The sequence below is a fragment of the Onthophagus taurus genome, chromosome 1 (genome assembly GCF_036711975.1).
Source record: "Onthophagus taurus isolate NC chromosome 1, IU_Otau_3.0, whole genome shotgun sequence".
NCBI lineage: Eukaryota > Metazoa > Arthropoda > Insecta > Coleoptera > Scarabaeidae > Onthophagus > Onthophagus taurus.
In genome coordinates, this window is record NC_091966.1 from 40,798,847 (window position 1) to 40,812,033 (window position 13,187).

The 13,187-nt window shown below is 32.6% G+C and overlaps 1 protein-coding gene and 1 long non-coding RNA gene across 3 annotated transcripts in view; one reads left to right on the forward strand and one right to left on the reverse strand.

The window, feature by feature from the left end:
* LOC111416632 (Rho guanine nucleotide exchange factor at 64C) overlaps positions 1-13,187 on the reverse strand; it is a 145,535-nt gene that overhangs the window by 68,293 nt on the left and 64,055 nt on the right. The window lies entirely within an intron of this gene.
* The window catches only part of LOC139432639 (uncharacterized), a 49,654-nt gene continuing 40,562 nt past the window's right edge, over positions 4,096-13,187 (forward strand). The window contains exon 1 of the long non-coding RNA XR_011642383.1: positions 4,096-4,161. This is a non-coding gene — a long non-coding RNA (uncharacterized lncRNA). The remainder of the gene's footprint in view (positions 4,162-13,187) is intronic.

A 13,187-nucleotide genomic window follows, 5' to 3' on the forward strand; every position in this document is an offset into this window, starting at 1 on the left:
TCCATAAACCAGTCCGAAGAGGTCGTCGTCGTTGTCGGTAAGCAATCCGAGAAATGCAAATGATAAATTGCCGTCTCTACACCTACCCGGCCATTGTCGTCAGTTGCGTTGAACGTTAACATTGAATAATGGATTTGTTTTTATGAGGATGCAAATTTATGCCCATTAATTGCGAAAACGTATCGAATACTTTCACCGTCATCGTCTTGATCGCAACTTAACTCGCAGCGGGAGGAGAAAAATTAAAAGAAAAAATTCTAAATAATCACTCGACGTGGAGAAATAATGATACCTAATAAAAACATGTCGATTTAATTAACTATTTAAATTAACCGGTTTAATTCGTGTGATTCATTCCGAGGAAAATGTGACATTTACCTTGTTTTATAGGTGTGTTTAATTAATTTATTTTTTAATCAAACTTTACTATTATATATAATTCTAATAATTTAACACGGCGTTAATCAAGCATTGTTATTATCTGACGCATCCTGGTGCTCGATCAAGTTAATACGACACTGATTAAGCTTTATATAACCAGACATATAGTAACTAATTATTTTTGATTTGAGTTTGATGCCTAAAGGCTTTTAGAAGTGATTAACTTCAAACTGTCAAAAGCAGCGCTAGTTTAAATCCAAATTTATCACAAACGTCTATTCTAATATGTATAGTTTCTTCATACAATAACTCTTCTTGCTTTCGATACCCTCTTTAAGTTTAATGAAGACGCCGAAGTTATTTAAAACTAGAAACATTCGGATTTAGCCGCACGGATTTAACACAATTTAGTTAGTTCTAGTGATAGTGTAAAGCTATTTAGTAACTAATCAGATTTAATTAAAAACTTACCTCTGCAAAAACGAAGAAAGAACCGCAACAATTTAAACGTCACCTTTGACACTTCGAACATAACCTCAAACAACAAATAATCTTAAATTAATTTTTGTTATTTAAATATATAAAAACGAATTTATGAATAAAAAGTTTAATTAATATTAATGAAATGAATTGAAAGTAATAATTTTTAAAAATAAAAATAAAATTGTTATAAAAATTATATTAATTTTTAATAATTTTTTTAATGGAAAGTTGGTAGAATTGAAAATGGCCATTTTGGTCTATTTTGATGGTGGCGGGAAAATAATTAAATTTAAATTAATTCGAATATAATTAAATAAAATTTGGTTATAACAGAAAACAATCAGAAAATAATTTTTTTGTCGTTATAACACAATACTAAGAAATAAATATTATTTGTTTAATGAAATTAACTTTATCAATTCAAATTTACCCCAAATATTTGACAATTCATAACATAACCTCAAATATCAAAAAATTAATCCTAAATTAAAAATTATTATGGATGTTGCATATATAAAAAAGAATTTGTTAATAAAAGGCTTAATTAATATTAATAAAATGAATTGAAAGTAATAACTTTTAGAAATAAAAGTAAAATTGTTCTAAAATTTATATTAATTATAACCTCAACGTTTGACAATTCATGACATTTACATAACCTCAATGTTATGTTGAGAGTTTAAAATCTTGTCTTAAATTTACGAAGAAGTAACTATAAATTTTTATTATTATTAATAATATGGTTAATTTGTTATTGAATTAAAGCTTCGTGAGCCTGCTTTCTCGTGGAAATTGATTATTTTTGAACTAATACACAAAAACCTTGTTACTAAATTCAGAGGAACTGTCACAAATTAGTTTTTTTGAATAAAACTGCAAGTTTGAAAGTTAAGGGCTTAATTATGGTTTTCATTCTTTGCTACGTCTTTGGTTATCCAACGATATTTAGAATACCCAAGTCTGCTTGGTAAGTTTTTAGACCATTTAAATCACGTAAAAGATTTCATAAAAATTGAGCACAAAATATATTTTTCAACAACGTCTAATTTCTTTTTGATATTGCCAAATTTAAAATACACGTACTCGTTGTGTTCCGAAACTAAGCCCTGTTATTTTAAGACCAAGCAAAACTCATTTGGTTGAAAGGTTACTAATAGTTGAATGGTTTTTATTTAGGTCTAGTTTTAATTCAATAAAAATATGTAATACAGTGATATTTAATGCTAACTAGCACTATCACTAGAACTAACACAAGACCTAGAACTAGAATCATTCGGATTTAGCCGTCTTGAAAGACGTGCGGCTATCTAGTTCTAGGTCTTGTGTTAGATCTAGTAATAATGCTAGTGCAAAACTAGAACTAACACTAGACCGAAAACTAGAAACCTGGATGGTAAACCTGAATGTTTCTAGTTCTAGGTCTAGTGTTAGTTTTAGTTTTGCACTAGCACTAGAACTAACACAAGACCTTGAACTAGAATCATTCGGATTTAGCCGTCTTGAGAGACGTGCGGCTAAATCCGAATGATTCTAGTTCTAGGTCTTGTGTTAGTTCTAGTTTTAGTTCAAACAAATATGTAACATAGAGATATTTTATGCCAACTGGCGCTAAACAGAATGTTTCTAGTTCTAGGTCTAGTATTAGTTCTAATGCTAGTTTGTCTAGCGTGTTAGTCTAGTTTTATTTCTTATTCTGAGCTAGATTGTTGTACATTTTATGCCGCAAATGCAACTTAGTTGCATATTTTCTCGTAAATTCGATTATTAACATATGCTTCATTATATACTGTCTTAAAAAGGAAATTTTGAGCTTTAATTTAAGATATAAACGATTTCTTCATTCATAAAAATAAACCTGAAATGAAATTTTAAAATGTACATTAAAAAACAGCCTACCCAAATTGATCACAAACGTTCATTTTAATATGTATAGGTTTTTCATACAATAACTAAATATCTTCTTGATTTCGACACCAACTTTATTTGAACTAATACTATATAGGTTAGTAATCTTCACCTCAGATGCGAACCTGGAACGAAATTTGATAAGAAGAAAAATAGGTTCTTTAAGAAACTAAAATAATAAAGTCCACAGTAAAGAGAACGACAGAAAGCTCACTCAAAATACAATTAAAACATACCAATTCAGCCAAATGAGTTTTGCTTGGTCTTAAAATAACGGGGCTTAGTTCCGGAACACAACGAGTACGTGTATTTTCAATTTGGCAGTATCAAAAAAAAATTAGACGTTGGTGAAAAATATATTTTGTGCTCTATTTTTATGAAATCTTTTACGTGTTTTAAATGGTCTAAAAACTTACCAAACAGACTTGGGTATTCTAAATATCGTTGGATAACCAAAGACGTCGCAAAGAATGAAATTAATTAAACCCTTAGCTTTCAAACTCGCAGTTTTATTAAAAAAATTAAATTTTTGACAGTTCCTCTGAGTTTAGTAACAACGTTGATTCAAAAATAATCAACTTCCACGCGAAAGCAGGCTCACGAAGCTTTAATCAATAACAAATTAACCATATTATTAATAATAATAAAAAGTTTAAAGCTACTTTTTTTTTCACGTTTTATTAACAAGTTTTAAATCTTAATCTCTGAACATAACTTTGAGGTTATGTAAATGTCATGAATTGTCAAACGTTTAGGTTATAATTAATATAAATTTTAGAATAATTTTATTTTTATTTTAAAAAGTTATTAGTTTCAATTCATTTTATTAATATTAATTAAGCCTTTTATTAACAAATTCCTTTTTATATATGCAACATCCATAACAATTTTTAATTTAGGATTCATTCATTGATACTTAAGTTATGTTGTGAATCATGAATTGTCAAATATTTGGGGTAAATTTGAATTGATACAATTAATTTCATTAAAAAAATAATATTTATTTCTTAGTATTATGTTATAACGACAAAAAATGATTTTATAATTGTTTTCTGTTATAACCAAATTTTATTTAATTATATTAGAATTAATTTAAATTTAATTATTTTCCCGCCACCATCAAAACAGTCCAAAATGGCCAATTTTCAATTCTACCAACTTTCCATTAATAAAATTATTTAAAATTAACTTAAATTTATAACAATTTTAGTTTTATTTTTAAAAATTATTACTTCCAATTCATTTCATTAATATTAATTATCTTTTTTATTAATAAATTCGTTTTTATATATTTGAATCACAAAAATTAATATAAATTTATTGTTTGAGGTTATGTTCGAAATGTCAAACGTTTGGGTGACGTTTAAATTGTTGCGGTTCTATTTTGCAGAGGTAAGTTTTTAATCAAATCTGATTAGTTACATAACACGAAATTAACGTCGACCACATAAAAACCTGTTATAACAGATATCTTAACTTCGCGCTCTGTTTAAGACGGATTTAGAATTTTGTTACTTTCGATTATTTTATAAACGTACGCAATTGTCCATTAAATTGTGAATTGTGGTCATTTAATCATATTCAGCACGTAATCAAAACAACAATCTAAATAATTATAAATGTATTTATTGCTTTTCTTTCTCTTCGGATTATTCACAGCATTTGTTCTTATACAAATAAGTTTTATTAACACTTGGAAGTTATAACAAGATTCAACCTCCAACACGGTAATGTTCCCTTATTAGCAATTATTTATGGTCGTAATAGCGTCGGTTTTATCGTAGAACCAGGGGCCTTGTGGCACTTAACCATTATTATTGTTATTAATGATGGTGCCACGCAAACGCGAGTCTCTTCGAGACTATCGTGATGTTACTCGACGAATTATAAATAATACTACAAGTCCACTAATGAATATGATAGGTATAAAAACTAAGAACTACTTTTATTTTTTAAATTCCTTCTCGGTTTTTCTTGTTTCGTTCCATAATGATAAACAAATAACGGGTTTTCAAGTAACGAGAGCAAATAATAATAAACATTGTATTGTCCGGGGAATGTTAAAATATCTATCGGATAAATCTATCTCTCGGCTGTGAGTGTGCGTGAAAGCTGTCTTTCTATGTTGTTGGTTGGATCGCGTACCGAGAAGAGAAATAAATGTATCATGGTATAGCAAAGCGTATAAAATTACCTTCACGTTCCACTCCCGCCTCGCCGGGGAAAGAGCTCGATCTAAATCGAGACACACAGAGAAAGTCCATAGTTTATAACGAAAAGGAGTTGTATTATCAATTTTAGATTTAATAAGAATAAAACAAGTTTTAAGAGAAAAAATAGGCCTTGAGCTTTCTAAGTTATGATCATTTTACGTTTCTTAAAGATAAAAGAGATTAAATTTAAGATACAAGTTAAGTAGTTGCTTGCTTTGGTTTCATCGCCTGGTAAGTTTCGCCATACGAAGAACTGATGCAACCTCTTGATTTTTCGACATTTTGGTGTGTGCACACCACGAGTATGTAGCAAGAACGGGGAAATTTACGTAGATAATTTAGTTTTACACGCAATCCACACCATTTTTTTTGTCTTATTAGAAAAGAAAAAAACTTTTTATTGAATCTGTCTCCACCCATAACATTTTATAGTCTCCGGTGACATTGGCATAGCTCAGTAAGCACCACACACACATGGTTAACCTTGATATTAAATTATGAACCACATATTTACACCGGTCGTTTCTTTAACGCGGTAGCACCCACGACGACCACAAGAATGATAAAGTTCTTTCTTCTGTTTAACTGTAACGCGCGGATTTTAATGGCATTCAGCAAATATCTTTCGACAAAAAAAGGAAAACTCTCGTGTAGAGATTCGTGGGCGGTCTCAAAGGTGCAACAAATTACTCTGAACAAATTTGCCCACGTCTTAAAGAAATATAACCTTCGCGAATAAAAATTAATATTTTAATCGGTTTATCTTTCCTTTTAAAGAAATATTAAGGATATTGTAACTAAAGATGTGTTCTAAGTTATCGATAATTTAGCAGGGATGAGAATAAAAAGCGCGTACACATAAATTCCTGTATATACAGGCTATCTTATTATACGTTACTCTCCGGTTTCGTCCTGGTGTATGAAATAGGCAAAGCGTGGGTGATGTAGATGTACTTACCGGGAATGGAAAGTTGAACGAACTGTGGATGCCCGCAGATCAACCAACTTGGCGAAATTAACTACGTAATCGTGAAAGAAATAAGTTTTAAGTTAACTTTGTTTTAGTTTATCAAGTTATATGAAGAAATTGTGATATTTTAAGTTTGGAGAAATTGTAGCCATCACGGTAAGTAAATTGAAGTTATATAATAATAATAAGCCATAAATTAAGCTTAGCAACACCAATAGATTAATCCTAATAATCTTTTGTAGATTTTTTTGTAGATAAAGCGTCCAAAATTAAAAATATTTATATTAAAAGAAACGCTACAGCATAATCTCCAAATGAAGATTGTTGAAGAAGATGGCAAAGAACACTTACATAAAATCAGACCGGTTTTAGAAGGTTAAAATAAAAATGTGCAACCCAAAATAATGGGAATACCTGTGCGCTGTCGCTAGGATGATGTGGTTTTAAAATATATGCTGGGAAATTAATGATATAACCTTGCTGATATAATATGTATATAAAAATATTTTGGATGAGGATGAATGGGAAGAATTAGAATTTTGAAATTGAAGGTATAATTGGATCAGTTGTTTTATTCGTGGAGGTTTTTTATGGAATTAGTCTTAATCGTTTTTGCTTAAATTGTATCTGAAATATCTGTTGAAATTTCCGTCACGTTCTCCGCCGTTTAATATCGTGTATCTATATTGCCGACGATGTCAAAAGTATTTGAAATGGTCTCATAACAGAAGATCTCATAACATACATACATACAAGGCAGATCAAGCACAACAGCGATAATAAATGTTATGCAAAAGATAGCAGATGGTTTTGACCAACAGAAATACACGCAAATAGCCTTTTGTGATCTCAGCAAGGCTTTTGATATGGTACACCACAGAATTTTAAAAGAAAAATTACATAAATATGGCTTCAAAGTTACTACATATAATTTATTAGCCTCTTACCTGGATCAGAGAGAACAACAAGTATATTGGAAAGGATATTCTGTGCTTGAGCCTATACTTTTTCTGATATATATAAACGATCTGCCAGAAAATGTGAAATCACTTTCCATTTGTCTCTATGCAGTTGACACGTCTGTTATCAACCAAGGAAATGATATTTATACATACAAGGCAGATCAACCACAACAGCGTGACTAAATGTTATGCAAAAGATAGCAGATGGTTTTGACCAACAGAAATACACGCAAATAGCCTTTTGTGATCTCAGGAAGGCTTTTGATATGGTACACCACAGAATTTTAAGAGAAAAATTACATAAATATGGCTTCAAAGTTATTGCATCTAATTTATTAGCCTCTTACGTGGATCAGATAGAACAACAAGTATATTGGAAAGGATATTCTGTGCTTGGGCCTATACTTTTTCTGATATATATAAACGATCTGCCAGAAAATGTGAAATCACTTTCCATTTGTCTCTATGCAGATGACACGTCTGTTATCAACCAAGGAAATGATATTTATACATACAAGGCAGATCAACCACAACAGCGTGACTAAATGTTATGCAAAAGATAGCAGATGGTTTTGACCAACAGAAATACACGCAAATAGCCTTTTGTGATCTCAGCAAGGCTTTTGATATGGTACACCACAGAATTTTAAGTGAAAAATTACATAAATATGGCTTCAAAGTTATTGCATCTAATTTATTAGCCTCTTACGTGGATCAGATAGAACAACAAGTATATTGGAAAGGATATTCTGTGCTTGGGCCTATACTTTTTCTGATATATATAAACGATCTGCCAGAAAATGTGAAATCACTTTCCATTTGTCTCTATGCAGTTGACACGTCTGTTATTAACCAAGGAAATGATATTTATACATACAAGGCAGATCAACCACAACAGCGTGACTAAATGTTATGCAAAAGATAGCAGATGGTTTTGACCAACAGAAATACACGCAAATAGCCTTTTGTGATCTCAGCAAGGCTTTTGATATGGTACACCACAGAATTTTAAGAGAAAAATTACATAAATATGGCTTCAAAGTTATTGCATCTAATTTATTAGCCTCTTACGTGGATCAGATAGAACAACAAGTATATTGGAAAGGATATTCTGTGCTTGGGCCTATACTTTTTCTGATATATATAAACGATCTGCCAGAAAATGTGAAATCACTTTCCATTTGTCTCTATGCAGTTGACACGTCTGTTATCAACCAAGGAAATGATATTTATACATACAAGGCAGATCAATCACAACAGCGTGACTAAATGTTATGCAAAAGATAGCAGATGGTTTTGACCAACAGAAATACACGCAAATAGCCTTTTGTGATCTCAGCAAGGCTTTTGATATGGTACACCACAGAATTTTAAGTGAAAAATTACATAAATATGGCTTCAAAGTTATTGCATCTAATTTATTAGCCTCTTACGTGGATCAGATAGAACAACAAGTATATTGGAAAGGATATTCTGTGCTTGGGCCTATACTTTTTCTGATATATATAAACGATCTGCCAGAAAATGTGAAATCACTTTCCATTTGTCTCTATGCAGTTGACACGTCTGTTATCAACCAAGGAAATGATATTTATACATACAAGGCAGATCAACCACAACAGCGTGACTAAATGTTATGCAAAAGATAGCAGATGGTTTTGACCAACAGAAATACACGCAAATAGCCTTTTGTGATCTCAGCAAGGCTTTTGATATGGTACACCACAGAATTTTAAGTGAAAAATTACATAAATATGGCTTCAAAGTTATTGCATCTAATTTATTAGCCTCTTACTTGGATCAGATAGAACAACAAGTATATTGGAAAGGATATTCTGTGCTTGGGCCTATACTTTTTCTGATATATATATAAACGATCTGCCAGAAAATATGAAATCACTTTCCATTTGTCTCTATGCAGATGACACGTCTGTTATCAACCAAGGAAATGATATTTATACATACAAGGCAGATCAACCACAACAGCGTGACTAAATGTTATGCAAAAGATAGCAGATGGTTTTGACCAACAGAAATACACGCAAATAGCCTTTTGTGATCTCAGCAAGGCTTTTGATATGGTACACCACAGAATTTTAAGTGAAAAATTACATAAATATGGCTTCAAAGTTATTGCATCTAATTTATTAGCCTCTTACGTGGATCAGATAGAACAACAAGTATATTGGAAAGGATATTCTGTGCTTGGGCCTATACTTTTTCTGATATATATATAAACGATCTGCCAGAAAATATGAAATCACTTTCCATTTGTCTCTATGCAGATGACACGTCTGTTATCAACCAAGGAAATGATATTTAGCAACTTAAAAATAAAACGCAAACATCATTAGCCGATGCAAAAAAATGGTTTGACATGAACAAAATGAAATTAAATGCAGAAAAAACCAAAATACTGACATTTTCTACAAAAAGAGACAAAAACACTGCAATTCAAAAGATAAATTTTCTAGGCATTATCGTGTCCGAAACTTTAACGTGGTCGGACCATGCAACAAACTTAAAAAGAGAATTATCAAATTCAATATACTGTATAAAGGTTATATCTAAAAATTTACAAACAAATGCAACAAAAAGCGTCAACTTCGCTTACTTTCACAGCATGGCAACGTATGGCATATCTATCTGGGGAGGGTCAAATGATATGTACGACATATTTAAAATGCAAAAGAAAGTGATACGGATCTTGTCTGGGCTTGACTATATTGGAAGCTGCTGAACATTTTTTAAAACCTTAAAAATACTAACTATCCCAGGTTGTTTCATACTTACCTGCCTAGGTAATGATCATACGAAGAAAGACAACGAACACAGAACAACAAACAAAGAAGACGCGCCATGAAAGTAGTGTGTTAATACCATATCACAGAATCAAAAAATATATATCGGTCAAATTATACAATGCATTGCCATCAAAAATAAAAGAGTTGAATAACAAAAGGTTCAAACAGACAGTTAAACGAATATTATTGGAAAAAGAGTATTATTCAATCGAGGAATACCTTGCAGACAAGAACTTTCCTAGTATATAAATACTGGGTTGTGAATGGGTTGTAAGGAAGGATATGAAATATTTTGAGTCTTACGAACTGTATATTATTGACGAGAATCAAGGACAGTAGAATCTAACAGGACTGCTACATCCATTGTATTTTTGTAGTCCACTACGGATTGGTTGCCCGCACTCTACGTCACACTATTTGCCACGCCTGGTAACTGTCTGTGTTTTTAGAGGTTATATGATAGACATTAATACGTCTAAAAACATAAAACTTCAAAAATAATATAAATAAGTCTAGGATATAACCTCTAAAAACACAGCAAACGCATAGACCATAACAACAGATGGGCGTGGAAAATGATGTGACGTAGTTTGCGGGCTGGTTGTCACAACAATGGATGTAGCAGTCCTGTTAGATTCTACTGTCCTTGGACGAGAATAATGTATAATCATACTTATTCAATAAAACTTATATTATTATTATTATTAAACAACATTGGCTCTATTTGCATGCAAGAAACCACGCAGTGCACGCATTTCGAGAAAAATTTCGTTATATCTAGTTGATTGTTGGAATATTTCCCGAGTCGGCAGATTCACATAACTGGGAGATAGAAACCAAAGTAATTCGAAAGAACTGCACCAACCTAGTGGACCACATCTGCTTTGTTTTAATGGTCGTGTTGCCGCCTATAAATCTTGGATCACAACAATGGATGGCAAGTCCAGGAATTTCTAGACTACCTCAATTCACAGCACCCCATGATAAAATTGACCATGGAAACAAAAACTGCAATACAGTTGCTATTCCTGGATGTGTTGGTCACTAGAAAGACAGATGGGAGCATGGAAGTGGGAGTATATCGAAAAAAGACGCATACAACAAAAGAGGTCCGTGATTCAAGCTTTATTCTAGCGAGCCCTCTCTGCTCGCTATCCCATATGTGATAAAGAAAACCTGAGGAATGAAGCAAGTTTCCTAGAAGATGTACTGCAAAAGAACGGCTATACGATGAGGTTATATCCAACAAGCCACCAAACCACACAAACAGAAGGATGACTCGGTGAGTACGACACCAGCTGGTTTTATCTGCCTTCCTTATGTTTCAGGTGTGAATACAAGTGTGACGGAGCGAATTGCGAAGTGTCTGGAGAAGAATGATATAATGGTACAATACGGTACGGTCAGCAAAATACAAAACGCTCTTCCTATAGCCAAAGACAAAGTAACCCCATTAAAGGGAGCGGGAGTCTATCGGCTGTCGTGCAGTTGTGGGAAATATTACATTGGCCAATTTGGACGTAACATCGAATGCCGCGTCGAGGAACACGAGGGGGATGTTCGACAGAGTAAAATCCAACAATCTGCTATCGCAGAACATTACCATAGAGTTTGACAAAACCAAAGTGCTAGCAAGAAGGAAGTGATGTCCGTCACTTCCAAAGATTGACGAGAGAGATTCATCGACATGGGAATAACATGAATAGAGAAGACGGTTGAAAACTCAGCCGCACATGGAAGATGCTAGACTATTTTAACCGATTTCGTAAGTTCGGACTTGTTTCTGAAGAAGATTGCAACAAGGCATGCGAAACATCAAAAATTTTTTAAAAAGACGCACGGCTTAACCTGAAAGTTTCTAGTTCTAATGTTAGCTTTAGTTTAATTAACACCGCTCGTGAAAGCCTTCGTACTTATATTTGATCACTAAGTCTAACCAAGCTGCTCGGTTAATGATGTCGATTAATGATCAGCGGAAACAGGTTCTTTAGAGCTTCCTTTCATCTTTCGGATGACAAGCACAACATTTTCTACCAGAATGCATATGCCAACAGTAAAGTTCGGCAGAAATGGGATTATGGTTTCTCCTGGTGTGTGCTTCGTTATAGCAATTTTGAAGTGGACCCATGCAGAGAGCACGTACCTGAACCCTATCGAGAACCTCTAAGATAAATTGGATCAATCCAAAATCGGATTAGACTCTAACTGCCGCAAGTAGATGCTCTACCAAGTACTTATTGGTAGATGGCGTATAAATATAGATATGCACATATTTATGTGTATAAGTATGATAACGTAAACATGCAATTAGCTGCGGTGACATAATTTAATATACACATTAAAATCCTGGTTCTACATCAAGATTTGAGATAACTCCATCAATCGGGAGTGGCCTGTTAAGCTATTTCTTAAACTTGCATTTTTAATAAACATACATTATTAATGTGGTATGTGACTTTACAATCATAATAAATTGCATAACCGGAAATGGTTTTTTACAATGTATATTTATTTATTTATAATTTACTATTCCATGATCAAATATCGCTTTCTTATCGTCTTCGTCTCTACTGTTGTAGGGATTCTGTTAAGAGTAGCATTTTCTGCTCTTATCTCTATCGCGTATGTCACAACAGGTCTTATTAATTGGTACAACATCGTCTAAATGTTGTTAGTCTATCAATGCCATATAAAAATTGTGGGAAAGACTTTAGGTCTGTTTTTTTTCTATTCAAGCAAAAATAAATCCAGTTTTATAGGATTTTCCCGAAGGTGAATGAATTGTCAAACAAGCACCGGAGTAAGGATGCAGCAAACAAGACGAAACTACTACATTAAGGATCCATAGTCAGAATTGAATAGTCAGGAGTAATAAGTTCCCCAATTGGATCTCCTGGACAAACAGTAAAGACCAAAACTATGAAAATAGACAAGTTAAGGATTAGCACGTGGAACATGAGATTCTATTTTATACATAACCTGGAAAAATGCATAATGTCACACGAAATGCAAAGACTGAAGCTAAACATCTTTGGAATCAGTACGTTGGCCAAGTCCCAACCAAGACAAGCATGCTGTACTTTTCCAGAAATAATGGTAATTATTATAGACATCGTGCCGCAATTAGTGCATCAAACTCGGTCTTGCCTCAGATCGAGTTTTCCAATTCAAGGAAAGTAAACATTATACAAATATATATCCCTACTGCAGACAAGTCTGAAGAAGGAAATTGAACTATTCTACAAACTAATCAAATCCTGAATATACATCGTATGCAAAGCCAGTGTAATAGCCTAAAATTAAGTAGGTTCCGAATATATGCTACAATGCCTAAGAAGAATGTCTAAAATTTAAATAAATTTTCAAAATTGAGAGAAAAGTGTCAAAAGATATCAAAAAAAGGGCCAACATGTAAAACAATGTCTATACAGACCAAGAAATGTTAAACTGACAAAAGGTGATAAGCAGT